The 14915-nt window shown below is 42.1% G+C and overlaps 1 protein-coding gene across 14 annotated transcripts in view; it reads left to right on the plus strand.

The window, feature by feature from the left end:
- SIN3A (SIN3 transcription regulator family member A) overlaps positions 1 to 14915 on the plus strand; it is a 94650-nt gene that overhangs the window by 2895 nt on the left and 76840 nt on the right. For 2 of the 14 annotated variants that reach the window (XM_045586593.1, XM_045586595.1), the window contains exon 1: positions 581 to 1582. The exons of 1 other annotated variant lie outside the window; for it this stretch is intronic. The gene's annotated coding sequence lies outside the window, so the exon portion shown is untranslated. Of the gene's footprint in view, positions 1 to 541; positions 1636 to 14915 lie in introns of those variants that run through there. 11 more of the 14 variants (XM_045586601.1, XM_045586610.1, XR_004990926.2 and 8 more) reach the window with 10 other exon arrangements.

Below are 14915 nucleotides of genomic sequence, written 5' to 3' on the forward strand. Positions count from 1 at the left end.
CACACATATATATTATTGATTTTTCACAGAGAGGGAGAGGGTTAGAGAACTAGAAACATCGATCAACCGCCTCCTGCACACCTTCTAGGTATGTGCCCACAACCAAGGCACATGCACCCGACCAAAATCGAACCTGTTACCCTCCAGTCCGCAGGCCGACGCTCTATCCACTGAGCCAAACCGGCTTCGGCCCCAGTTTTAATTTTTATTCTTTTTCTGAAGTTTGAGTGAAGGTTTATTTATGCCATACCCTGTTTGGTCTACTTCCTCAGTTCTTTCAGTCGGAGATCGCAAATGCCTTTTGCTTCACGCTCCGCCTCCCAGGACCATGGCTGTTAGAGCCCTGCCTTTATTTTTATTATCTCCGCCCTCTTAAGACTGCTTTTTCAGGTTTATGGAGTGTTGGTATTAGAAGTGTGCTGCGGGGTGGCAACCCCTGGGGCTATTTCTCGGCTTTGGTCTCCAGTCCTTATTCTGCACCCTGCTTACTAAAAGGAGTTGTCGGCTGCTCTGGATATTAGTGTTTACAAAGAGGCAGCTTGCAGAAATGTAAATTATAAAGAGCGAATGGGATAGGAAGGATGAGGTTCTCTTTCCCTTGTATAGGGGGCGGGGTTTATCCAAGGCGGTAGTGCCTGCCGCTGCCTCTCTCCTAATCCCAAGGATAGAATCTCGGCTAAGGAGGGCGGCACCTCCCGTTTCGGCCCTGGAACTCTGCTTTCAGTCTCTAGTGTAAACATTCCACAAAAGGACTGCTAAGGTTCAGCCTCCTCGAGCGGGGCGGAGTCAGCGCCTTCTTAGACGGGCGTTCTGGCCAATGGGGGCTTCTATCAGGCGCGAGCTATCCAATACGATGGTTGGGGGCGGGTCATGGCCCGGCAGTGTGATAGGAGGAGCTTGTCTCACGGACATTTTATCCCACATCGATTAATTACCTTCCTAGGGCTGTGGGAGAGCCTTCCAATGAGATGATCGGCGAGGGCGAGAGCTGACTTGTTGGGTCTGTAGCTGAGACGGCATGGGGCGTGATATGTGGAATCCTCCAATGAGACGAAAAAGAGCTTTTATGCTTCCTCCAATAGTGTTGCGGCTTGGGGGTGGGATTCAGCAATTCATCTCCAATAGGCGGGGTTGAGTTTGGGTAGCTCCCCGCCAATAGGGGCGTGGAGAAGGTGAGCGATTCCCCCTCCTTTCCCTGCAGAGGGGGAGGGGGCGGGCATACTGTAGACAGGGCACAGCGATTGGCTAAACCGTTGACAGACAGATTATACGACTTGTGGCAAAGCGAAGCTGAGTCTTTCCTATGCGGGGCGGGCCGGCGGAGTGGGCGGGATTTCCCGGGTAACAGAGAAGCGGCCGCGGCGGTAGAGGCGGCGGAGACGGTTTCTCCATCTCCCCCCCTCCCTTCCCCCTCAGAGTTTCCCTCCCTCCCTCCTTCCTAGTCTGGGCATCTGGGCCTGTGACCGCCTCGTTAGCAGAGAGGAAGCTGGCAGTCCTCTTCGGCGGGCCTGTGCCCTGCGCCGTTCGCGGGGCCTCATGCTGAGCCGGACACGCAGTAAGAAGCGGCCGTAGCAGCTTTGCGGTGAGAGCACGCTGGGCCGGGGATCCTGGTGGCGGGTAACGCGGCACTCGAGTGTGTGTATTTTTAAGGGGGTGACTGACCTCCTCGGCTTCCCGTAGAGCCGGCGGACGGGAGGTGTGTGGTTGTGTGAGGGGGTGGGGAGGGCGGAGCGGGTTAGCTTCGAGCGGGAGGGGGAGGAGAGCGCCGTCCCGGTGCGCGCGGCGAGGGCGGGCTCTCGCGCCGCTGCTCAGGGGCGGGGTCGGCGCGCGTGCGGTAGCGGAGAAAGGGGCGGGCCTGGCCTGCGCTGCGTGCTGTCTATGGCTGACCTCCCTCTCCGGTCCTCCCGGGGGAGGCGGAGCCTCGGCTGTGGGCGGCGCGCGGGTCTGCTGGAGTGTGGGATGAGAGGAGGTCTCCCGCGTGGGGCTGGGAGCGGGGTCGGGAGGGTGCGTGAAGTCCGCCTTCTTAGGATCCGGAGTGGCTGTACGGACTGATGATGCCACGCCCCCTGGCTATCCTTAACCTGCCCAGTCCCAGATTTCCTCCTCCCGGGCACGCGAAGCCGGGCTCGGAGGATCCCGCTGTCTGGAGTCTCGCCGCCTAGATTTGCCCCGCCCTATCTCTCCGGGGGTGGAAGGGGTCCTTTCCCACCCGAGAGGTGGGCGGTGTCATCAACTGGTCTTGTGCTCTGCGGTGCCTGTTGCATGGAGCACGAGGATCCCGGGCTGGAGCTGTTTCTTTCTTGATCCTTGCAGTGAGGACGGCACCGCACATCTTGGAGAATGGGAGTGTGGTCCTCACCGCTCTCCTCTTGGTTGTACTTTTGGTGATGAGGTCCTTTGAAGTCTGCGGTCGAACTCTGCTCATGCTGCGATCTTAGTTGGGGGAAGGACCGAGAGAATTGTCAGAGATTAGAAATGTAGCCAGGGACAATCTTTTCTGTAGTTCTCTTGATGTTCAGTTACCGTGGTTATATGGGGCGGGCTTTCCTTTGAGCCAATGGGGTGATTGGTATAGTAGTTAGACTTTGCCACTGTTTCGGTGCCTTAGGACTTCAAACACAGCCATGAAAGGGCTGTGGAAGCTCCTGCTCTTCATAAGGCTCAGATTTCGAAAAGGAAGGGTTAGATTTACATTTTATATTAAAATGATCTGTTTATAAAAGATGGAGGTTTATTTAAAAACTCATTTTGCATATAATCCTTGGGTTTCTTCAACCCTTATATTTGTTAATGCATTCGTTGTACAGGTGGTTCTTCTGCTTAATTTTACAAAGAAATAAGTTGCAGTTTAAATAACAATAGGTGTTCTTGAAAAGTCTGGTTTTATGTTAGAACATCTAGACCAATTTCTGTTATAGTCTATAAAATACATGTTTATGCCCTGTTTTATTATAGAAAGTAGGGGGAAGTCAAGGACTAGTGCAGAGTTGTTTGTGACATGAAGCATTGCCCCTACAATGTGAATTGGGGATTTGCCTTAGGACACTTCAGGTTTAATAAACCATTTCAGTTGAGATTTTGCTCTGACATAATACATTCTCTTTCCTTATGAGAAGGTAAGTTTTTGATAGTTTTCATGAGAAAATAAACATTGAATGTATGTAGGTTGTTTTGTGTGTGTGTGTGTGTGTGTGTGTGTGTGTGTGTGCGCGCGCGCGCGCATGCGCGCGCTTTTTTTTTTTTTTTTTAAATTTACTAACATCTGAGCAAGCTCTCTGGCTAATTGGCTGAACTGAAGATAAATTCTAGATTTGTGCTCTGCTCAGTTAGGACTGAGAACTTGATACCTTGGGCTCACACGTGGAGAGTAAGCCCCACCTTCTAAGCTAAAGAAATAGTGGCAACAGTAGCTTTTTAGTTTGATTTAATTGTGGATGTAATATAATTGGTTGGAGATGAAAACTTGGGTGTTTTCCTGATATAGGCAGTCCTCGGGTTATGTCAGAATCAACGTTCATCTTTAGTCACCATCTCCTATTTATTTATATTTTTTAAAAAAGTTCCGCCCTAACCGGTTTGGCTCAGTGGATAGAGCGTCGGCCTTTGGACTCAAGGGTCCCAGGTTCGGTTCTGGTCAAGGGCATGTACCTTGGTTGTGGGCACATCCCCAGTAGGGAGTGTACAGGAGGCAGCTGATCGATGTTTCTCTCTTATCTCATCAATGTTTCTAACTCTCTATCCCTCTCCCTTCCTCTCTGTAAAAAATCAATAAAATGTATATATATTTTTAAAGTTCTGTTATTTTGACGTATGTACATATGCGCTTTACTTTATTATTATTATTATTACCACAAGTAAATGTCAGGAATTGTTATCTTTTAAAATTTTTAAAAATATATTTTATTGATTTTTTTCCCCCCCCAGAGAGGAAGGAAAAGGGATATAGAGAATTAGAAACATTGATCAGCTGCCTCCTGCACACCCCCTACTGGGGATCTGCCCGCAACCAAGGTACATGCCCTGGACCAGAATCGAACTTGGGACTCTTCTGTCTGCAAGGCGATACTCCATCCACCAAGCAAAACCAGTTAGGGCTAATTTTTTTACTGTTCACTTCATTACTGCTGTGTATGTGCTCCATGTGAGTGATGTAAGTGCCTATGTAAGTGGATTCTGACTTTCGGTGAAAATTGTGGTAGGAACGGATCTCTAACGTAACCCGATGACCCACTGACTATAAACTGACAAAGATAGTGAAATAGTGGAGAATTTACTACTCAGGATTGGTCAACACATGGTTGTGCCCACTATTTGCAATGCTGTGTGCTGGGAAATGGAAGACCTAATTCTTGCCTTTTGAGAATATTGTCTATTGGTGTGGCAAGGTCACAAATCCCCACATAGGCATTAAGAATTCAAATAAGAGCTTCTGCAGGTTTGGTTCAGTGGATAGAGTCAGGTGGATAGAGTCAGCACTCAGACTGAAGGTTCCCAGGTTCAATTCTGGTCATGGGCAGGTTCCCCGGCCCTGGTCAGGGTGTGTGCAGGAGGAAACCAGTCGATGTGCCTGTCTCACATCGATGTTTCTCTTTTCTCTCTTCCCTTTCACTCTCTCTAAAAATCAATGGAAAAATATCCTTGGGTGAAAATTAACAACAACAAAAAAGTAAGAACTTGGATATATTGTCCTAGGAAAGTTTTCATAAATGTTTCTTACGTATCCAAAAGTCACTATTATACACTATGTAGTTTGTCAGAATTAAAGATCTTAGATAGATTGGCATTTTTTTTTTTTTTTAAATATATTTTTATTGATTTTGTACAGAGAGGAAGGGAGAGATAGAGAGTTAGAAACATCGATGAGAGAGAGTCATCGATCAGCTGCCTCTTGCACACCCCCTACTGGGGATATGCCCGCAACCAAGGTACATGCCCTTGACCGGAATCGAACCCGGGACCCTTCAGTCCCCAAGCCGACGCTCTATCCATTGAGCCAAACCGGTCTCGGCTAGATTGGCATTTTGTAATTGAGAAGATAAGATTTGTAATTAAAGATATTTTTTTCTTTTTAAGGAAGGAGGTATACAGTAATTTGAAAAGATTCCTGGCAAAGCATAGTCTTGTTTACATCTTCAGTGCAAGCAGACAGTATACTGGAGAACTGCAAAGCTGATGTTAATGGCTATGAATTTTAGTTGAAATTGAAAGATTATGTTCACAGCATTCAGTAATTTAGTGCAATGCTGTAAAAGGTTTCATTAACTCCCCAACCAAGAGTTTAAGTTACTTTCTGTAGTTCTTGCAAAAATGATAGTTACATGCCTTTTCTAACTGTACCTCAGCCCTCCTTGAATAATAAGAATTCATCATTTATGAAGCCCTTACTATGTCCCAGACTCTGAGTTAGGCACTATGCATTTATTAACCCATTTAGTCTTCATGGTAACCCTATGTAGCGAGTTCTATGGAATCCATGTTTTAAAGAGTGAGGGTAGATATATAATAAGTGGTCAAGCCGAAACCGGTTTGGCTCAGTGGTAGAACTTTGGTCTGCAGACTGAAAGGTCCCAGGTTCGATTCCGGTCAGGGGCATGTACGTTGGTTGCGGGCACATCCCCGGTAGGGGGTGTGCAAGAGGCAGCTGGTCGATGTTTCTCTCTCATCGACGTTTCTAGTTCTCTCTCTCTCTCCCTTCCTCCGTGTGTTAAAAAAAAAAAGAGGTCAAGCCAGGATCTGGATCCAGGCATTCTGTTTCCAGAGTTCATGCTCTTTATACTTCAGCTGTCTCTGGTCTAAGGATAGTAAACAGAAGGAACAGTGTGCTTAAAAAAAAAAAATCCTCACACAAGAATATGTTTATTAATTTTAGAGAGAGGAAGGAAAGGAGGGAGGTGGGGGAAAGAGAAACATCAATGTGAGAGAAACATTAATCGGTCACTTCCCTTATGTGCTCCAATTGGGGACCAAGCCCACAACCTACGTATGGGAATCAGTCCCATGACCTTTTGGTGTACAGGGAAGATGTTCCAACCAACTGGACCACACTGGCCAGGGCATCTAAAGTGTACAGGTTAGTAGCAGTAAGTACATTCATACTGTTAACCATCACTACCATCCATTTCCAGAACTTTTTCATTTTCTCAAATTCTGTGCCCATTAAACAATAACAAAAATCCTTCAGCCCCTGACAACCACTGTTGTACTTTCTCTCTCAGAATGCGACTACTCTTAATACATCATAGAAGTGGACTCACAGTATTTGTCAGTCGTGTCTGGCTTATTTCACTTAGAATAATGTCTTCAAGATTTATCTATGTGATAGCTTGTGTCAGAAATACCTTTTAAAAAAATGTTTTTAGTCCTAACCTGTTTGGCTCAGTTGATAGAGCATTGGCCTGTGAACTGAAAGGTCCCAGGTTCATTTCCGCTCAAGGGCATGTACCTTGGTTGCTTGCACACTCCCAGTAGGAGGTGTGCAGGAGTCAGCTGATCGATCTTTCCCTCTCATTGATGTTTCTAACTTTCTATCCTTTTCCTTTCCTCTCTAAAAAATCAATAAAATGTATTTTTTTAAAAATGTTCTTATTGATTTTTTTTTTTGAGAGAAAAACATCCATGTGAGAAACATCGATTGGTTGCCTCCCATACACATCCCAACCCAAAATCTGGGCATATGCTCTGACCAGGATTCAAACCAGTGCCCTCTTTTTTCTTTTTACATTTAAAAAAAATAATTCTTCATTGTTGAAGTATTACATATGTTGCCTTTTTTCACCCCAATACAGCTATCTTTTAGTGCACAGGACAAAGCTCAACTGACTGAGTCACATTGGCCAGAGCCAGAATTACTTTTTAAAAAAAAATATATTTTATTGATTTTTTACAGAGAGGAAGGGAGAGAGATAGAGAGCTAGAAACGTTGATTAGAGAGAAACATCGACCAACTGCCTCTTGCACAACCCCTACCGGGGATGTGCCCGCAACCAAAGTACATGCCCTTGACCGGAATCGAAGCTGGGACCTTTCAGTCCGCAGACCGACGCTCTACCACTGAGCCAAACCGGCTTCAGCCAGAATTACCTTTTTGATGGTGAATAATATTCTTTTGTATGCATGTATATACCACATTTTGTTTATTCATGCATGGGTGGACATTTGGGTTGTTTCCACCTTTTGGATATTGTGAATAATGTTGCTGTGAAAATGAGTGTATAAATATCTCTTCAAGTATCTGCTTTGAATATAATACTTTGGGGTATATACCCAGAAGTGGAGTTGCTGGATCATATGGCAATTTTATGTTTAATTTTTTGAGGAACCAGCAGTGTGTTTTTGAGAGAGCTTTGAAGGAAAGATTGGGGCTCAGATTCTAAAGGTGAATTGTTTCAACATTCATTTATTGACCATCTTATTTTTTTTTAAAATATATTTTATTGATTTTGTACAGAGAGGAAGGGAGAGAGATAGAGAGCTAGAAACATCGATGAGAGAGAGTCAAGAGAGAGTCATCGATCAGTTGCCTCTTGCACACCCCCCACTGGGGACATGCCCGCAACCAAGGTACATGCCCTTGACCGGAATCGAACCCGGGTCCCCTCAGTCCCCAAGCCGACGCTCTATCCATTGAGCCAAACCGGTCCCGGCTATTGACCATCTTCTTAAATACTTCTAGGCTGACATAGGAAAAATCTTAGCCCTATAGAAGTTTACATTGTTAGAAGAAAAGGCAAATATATGAATTATGATTTTACTATATGTCATTATAGGTTGAGGCCATAAGAGTCAAATACAAAGAGCTGTAAGGAATTTGGAGGAAGAAGAGCCCACCTTTGGGTGGAGGGAGAGGGGACAGTGAGTAGGGTGGAGTCTTAAGTCTTAAATCCAGTTGATTTGAGTGCTAACATGACTTTAGACATCTCTCACACAAAGTACGCTAGAGAATGCTTTTGAATGTTAGAAGGTATGGATGGCATCATGTTGGAATTGGCAAGTTGATTGTAGTCTCTCTTCCAGAGTTTGTGAATCCTGTTCTCTTCAGTTTGCAGTTCTGATTGTTTCTAATGTTGGAAGGTTAAGAATCACAATGAAATTGGCATATATGTTATTGCTATCATGTCAAGCTCAATATAATATTGTTAATATGGTTACTGTTATTTTTTTTAAATATATTTTTATTGATTTCAGAGAGGAAGAGAGATAGAAACATCAATAATGAGAGAGAATCATTGATTGGTTGCCTCCTGCACGCCCCCTACTGGGGATTGAGCCCGCAATCCGGGCATATGCCTTTGACCCGAATTGAACTCAGGACCCTTCAGTCTGAGGGCCATCACTCTAGCCACTGAGCCAAACCAGCTAGGGCTCAACTCTTATTTCTTTATTTTTTTTATTTTAAAATTTTTATTATTTTTAAATATATATATATTTTATTGATTTTGTACAGAGAGGAAGGGAGAGAGATAGAGAGCTAGAAACATCGATGAGAGTCATCGATCAGCTGCCTCTTGCACACCCCCTACTGGGGATATGCCCGCAACCAAGGTACATGCCCTTGACCGGAATCGAACCCGGGACCCCTCAGTCCCCAAGCCCACGCTCTATCAATTGAGCCAAACCGGTCTCGGCTCAACTCTTATTTCTTTTTATTATTTTTAAAATATATTTTGTTGATTTTTATAGAGAGGAAGGGAGAGAGACAGAGAGCTAGAAACGTCGATGAGAGAGAAACATCGACCAGCTGCCTCTTGCACACCCCCTACTGGGGATGTGCCCACAACCAACGTACATGCCCCTCACCGGAATTGAACCCGGGACCTTTCATTCCGCAGACAGACGCTCTACCACTGAGCCAAACCGGTTTCGGCTCAACTCTTATTTCTTTCTTTCTTTCTTTCTTTCTTTTTATTTTTTTTATTTATTTTTTTATATTTTTCTTGATTTTGTACAGAGAGGAAAGGGAGAGAGAGAGAGTTAGAAACATCGATGAGAGAGAGTCATCGATCAGCTGCCTCTTGCACACCCCCCACTGGGGATATGCCCGCAACCAAGGTACATGCCCTTGACCGGAATCGAACCCGGGACCCTTCAGTCCCCAAGCAGACGCTCTATCCATTGAGCCAAACCGATCTCGGCTCAACTCTTATTTCTTAAATCTCCTTTCCCTTCACATGGGTTTATGTTTCTGCTAACAAATGAGTAGTAGCAGAAATAGCTTGGGGTTTTTATCTTTTTGTTGTTACAGTTTAAATAATTCTGGATATTAGTGTTTTATTAAAGTTAAGGTCAAATAATGAAATTCATCTAATGCAGCATACCTGGGTAGTCTGTGAGTCAGGGTTTTACCATTAAGTTACATATTTCCAAATATTTTGAGAAATTTTATTTTCCTGGCATTTAAAATAAAATTTTTAATTGATTTCAGGGAGAGGGAGAGAAATAGAAACATCAATGATGAGAGGGAATCATTGATCAGCTGCCTCCTGCACAGCCCCCACTGTGGATCGAGCCTAAAACCTGAGCATGTGCCCTGACCTGGAATTGGACTGTGACCCTATGGTCAGTGCTCAACCACTGAGCCACACCGACCAGGCTTCCTGACATTTAAAAAAAATGTGAATTCTAATTGTTTCTAGACAATGATCTAATGTCCTTTTAACAGCACCTTAAAACACACACACACACACACACACACACACACACACACACACAACCTTGGCCTTCTTTAATTATGTAACTTTCTTTTTAGGTCTTTTCTTCCAAGACATGCCCAGTGGAATTTGTTGTTGGTTATAACCAAATGCATAGAGTTTTTCTCCTTATAAATTTCAGGGCAACTACCTGATACTGATTATCCTCAGGGAATACTGCACCAGTGGTGCAGAATCCACCTAGATTGAGAGTTAGCTTTCTTGATAGCACAGTGCTTAGGACAGTGCTGAGACACAGTAGGTGGTAAATACTGTTTCACTAACTGAACTCGAATGACATTTTAAAGTTTGCTATCCAGAGGCTGCTTCTGTTCAGTTGCAATTGGATTCAAAGTTAGTTAGGCATTAATTGGTAGCAATTTCTAACAGATATATCTTTTTCTCTCTGTTTGCTTTTGTATTCTCCCTTTCTTTCTGGCATATGTGCCTACATTTGTATTTACCAGCATCTTGGCAGTGGGTACTTCAGTCCTGCTGGTATCCTCCAGGGCTAGGCTTGTTAACTTGCAGACTTTTGAAGCATATACAGGTCCACAATCTCTTATCTGCAAATTCGGAAATGCAATAATTTATTACTGATGGTAAGTTTGGTTCCACAACCAATTTAGGAGCACAACCTGACCTGTCTAAGCCAGTGGATGGCAAACCCCAGCTTGCGAGCCACATGCAGTTCTTTGACCCCTTGAGTGTGGCTCATTGTTCAAAATAGACTTGCCCAGGCCGGAAACTGACTTCTGCGCATAGGCCACTGAAGTTTCAATCGCACTGTAGATGCGAACCCACATATGGTATTTTGTAGAAGAGCCACGCTCAAGGGGCCAAAGAGCCGCATGTGGCTCGGGAGACGCAGTTTGCCGACCACTGGTCTAAGCTGTTTCACTTGGTGCAGAAATGCGAAAGTGCTTGATTTTGGAGCTGCCATACACATTTTCTGAAATCCAAGCAATGCTGATAACTTAAATTTCTATCTCTAAGAACCTCTTCCTTGTATTATAGACTAACATCTAGTACCCCCATTTTAATATATTTTTATTGATTTCAGAGAGGAAGGGAGAGGGAGAAAGAGATAGAAACATGAATGATGAGAGAGAATCATTGATTAGCTGCCTCCTGCATGCCCCACTGGGGATCAAGCCTACAGCCTGAATGTACCCTTGACCAGAATCGAAACTGGGACCCTTCAGTTCGCAGGCCAACGCTCTATCCACTGAGTGAAACCAGCTAGGCCTCCTGCCCCTTTCTTCATATTTCCTCTTGGATATCTACTAGACATCTTTGACTTTTCTCTTTCTGTCTTTTTCATATGTGGTCAGTTGACTAACTTTATTTGCTCTGTATTCAAAAGACTATCCATTTGAGCACTTAATTCCTTCTACGCCCTAACTACAGCAATGACTAATACCTCTAGTTTGGATTATTTTAACTGTTCTCTATGCTTTATTATTGCCCCTCTTCAGTTTATTTTTTTTCTTCAGTCTATTTTTAAAAATTTTATTTTTCACTCACAGTTTGCATTCAGTGTTATTTTCTTTAGTCTGTTAACACAGCATTCCAAGTGATTCTTTTAAAAATATATATATTTTTAATTTTTTTTTTAGAGAGAGAAAGAAACACTGATGAGAGCAAAACATCATGGATCCGCTGTCTCCTGCACACCCCATATTGGGGTTTGAGCCTGCAACCCAGGCATGTGCCCTGACTGGGTATCGAACGAGTGATCTCTTTGGGTCCTGGATTGACACTCAACCATTTAGCCACACAGGCTGGGCCCAAGCGATTCTTATAAAACCTATGTCAGACCGTGTCACTTTCCTGCTTTAAATTCTCCAGTGGCTTCTCATTTCAGTCTGAGTCTTAAGTCAGAGTCCTTATTATGACTTATTGAGAACAAATATATGATACCTTCCTATTATCCCCAACCCCATTACCTCTCTTACATCAGTTTTTACTAGTCTCTCTTCCATTCTGCTGGAGCTACACAATCTTTTTGTTATTCTTGGAAAATATCAAGCAAATGTGCATCAGGATCATTACATTTGCTGGACCCACTGCCTATAATGCTTATCCCACTGATTCCCACATGGCTAAATCCTTACTGCCTATATTCAAATTACCTCATTAGTGAGGTGTTCTTTGGTCATTCTTTTTTTTTTTTTTTTTTTAATATATATTTTATTGATTTTGTACAGAGAGGAAGGGAGAGAGATAGAGAGTTAGAAACATCGATGAGAGTGAGTCATCGCTCAGCTGCCTTTTGCACACCCCTTACTGGAGATATACCCACAACCAAGGTATAATACATGCCCTTGACCGGAATCGAACCTGGGACCCTTCAGTCCCCAAGCCGACGCTCTATCCATTGAGCCAAACCGGTCTTGGCTCTTTGGTCATTCTTATGTAACGTTTCAAAATCCTTCTGTGTTTTTCTTCTTAACATTTGTCATTGTCCAATATTCTGAATACCTTTTTTAAATGCTTTATTTATTGTCTATTTCTCTCACTAAAATGTAAATGTCATGAGGGAAGAAGTGTTTTTTGTTTGTTTGTTTGTTTGTTTACTACTATAGCTCTAGCTTTTGGAACAATGCCTGACCCATAGTATGTGCTCAATAAATATAAAAGGATGCATGAAAGATTGGTTTCTACCACAAACAAGGCAGTGTGCTGAGCACAGTGGAGGATGCAAAGATGGTGAAAGGTGTGTGTTCCCATGTCTTTGTAGGGGCAAAAATATAACCAGTAGAATAAAGGCAGTATGAAGTGAGTGACACATGTATCTGGCCTCTTAAGAACCTTCTCGCCGAAACCAGTTTGGCTCAGTGAATAGAGCGTCAGCCTGCGGACTGAACGGTCCCAGATTCGATTCTGGTCTAGGGCATGCACCATGGTTGCGGGCACATCTCCAGTGGAAGGTGTACAGGAGGCAGCTGATTGATGTTTCTCTCTCATCAATATTTCTAACTCTCTATTCCTTTCCCTTCCTTTCTGTAAAAAATCAATAAAATATATATTTTAAAAAATCCTTCTCAAGTCCTGCTTTTTCAACAAAAATGCTTTTTTTTTATTGCTTTAGCCAGTATATTTTCTGTAACAGTCTTTCATATCATTCTCAATTAACTTATAGAAACCTTGTCATACAAACTAAATGTTAATGTCTTTGAGAATAGCAGTACACTATAATTTGCTCCATTTATAATCCCTATGATTGTTACTTATTTTTTTAACTTTTCATTTTGAAAGAATTTTAGACTTCAAAAAAGTTGCAAAAATAATAAAAAGAATTGCTATGTAACCTTCACCCAGATTTCTCAAATGTATCTTACAAAACTGTAGTATACTGATCTAAATCAGGAAGTTAATCTTGATACAATTAATACCTTTTACATTGAGCTACATAGTTTTCTGTTCATTTTCTACCTATAATATCAGTGTCAATTGAACCCAGTTTTAGTTTTGAGTTTCTTTTTGAGCAGTACTATTTTTTTTTAATTGAAGGTATTTAAAAGAACAAAGGTAAGATTGACTTCCTTTTTAATGTAAAACTCATTTTAGTTATTTATACATCTGAGCTATATTATGGGATCTTAATGATCTTAGTTTTCCTATGCCTTGAAACATTTTCATACTTCATAATTTCTCATCATTATTCCCATCTATGCTAAAAAGACTAAGTTTTCTTACTGCTTTTTGCCCAAAGCATTGCACATCTTTTGAGAAAGTATAAAAGAAATTTGGGTGTAACATCTTAAATATTATATAGGATGTTAATCTTTGGGATATCTAGTGAAAGGTATATGATAATTCTTTATACTACATAACTTTTTAAAGCTTTCATTGAACATATTTGATAATCCATAATTTTTCATTTTCCTCCCATAATGGCAAAGAGGAGACATTTCACAATTAGAGGAACTAATAGACACTGTAGACTGTAATGATGATGATAGAGTGATTGTATAAGCTAAGTCACAGACTGAGTCTTCAGATGAGGATATCCCAGATTAATTTTCTTAAACTGAAGAATTTATGAGTCGATAATATATTTCTGAGAGGAAAAAAAAGAATGGCATCTTCATATTTCTTCATGAATGACTCATGTAGGTAGTCATTCAATAGAAAGGACTTCAGAATTCAAAAAGCAAAACCATTTCAATTTGTTAAAAGGATTGCAATAGGCCAAAACCCGTTTGACTCAGTGGATAGAGCGTCGGCCTGCGGACTGAAGGGTCCCGGGTTCGATTATGGTCAAGGACATGCACCTTGGTTGTGGGCACATCCCCAGTAGGGGTTGTGCAAGAGGCAGCTGATTGATGATTCTCACTCATCAGTGTTTCTAACTCTCTATCCCTCTCTCTTCCTCTCTGTGAAAAATAAAAATAAAAAAAAAATTTTTTTAATTAAAAAAGGATTGCAATAGTATTTTTTCATTTTTTAAGATGTTTGTGTATCAAAAGTTAACTTGGTATGGTTTTAAGTGGACATAGGTGTGTGTACAGGGGTGATTGGAAGGGAACATGACATAGAAATGAAAAATAATCTTGGATTGTTTGAATTGTTATTGTCTAAAACGATGCTTGTATTGTGAAGCGAAGAAAATGATTATCCTCATTTTAACTAAAATAAGAACTGAGTTTTTAATATATATTTTTTGATTGATGCAAAGGCAAAGGAAAAAATATAGTCCCAAAAGTGATGGTAAGTTAGAAGTTTATTAGAGAGGTATTGAAATTTGGAGTCAACATTTACAGAATGGGATCAAAATTGATGACTAGTTAGTTAGTTGCATTTTAATGGGTTTTCCTATTTGGGGTGTTTATATCTCCCAAACCAGGAAAACATGGAATAAGAATTTGCTGTTTAAATTCTTACTAAATTTTTGTAGGTTTTTTTTTTTTTTTAAATATATTTTTTATTGATTTTTGTACAGCGAGGAAGGGAGAGAGACAGAGAGTTAGAAACATCAATGAGAGAGTCATCGATCAGCTGCCTCTTGCACACCCCCTACTGGGGATATGCCTGCAACCAAGGTACATGCCCTTGACCGGAATCGAACCTGGGACCTTTCAGTCCCCAAGCCGACGCTCTATCCATTGAGCCAAACCGGTTTCGGCATTTTTGTAGGTTTTTAAATTATTATTAATTTTAGAGTGAGGGGGGAAGAGGGGGAGGAAGGTTGGAGGAGGGAGAACTAGAGATAGACATTGGTTT

The sequence above is a fragment of the Pipistrellus kuhlii genome, unplaced genomic scaffold (assembly GCF_014108245.1).
Source record: "Pipistrellus kuhlii isolate mPipKuh1 unplaced genomic scaffold, mPipKuh1.p scaffold_m20_p_1, whole genome shotgun sequence".
Taxonomy (NCBI): Eukaryota; Metazoa; Chordata; class Mammalia; order Chiroptera; family Vespertilionidae; genus Pipistrellus; species Pipistrellus kuhlii.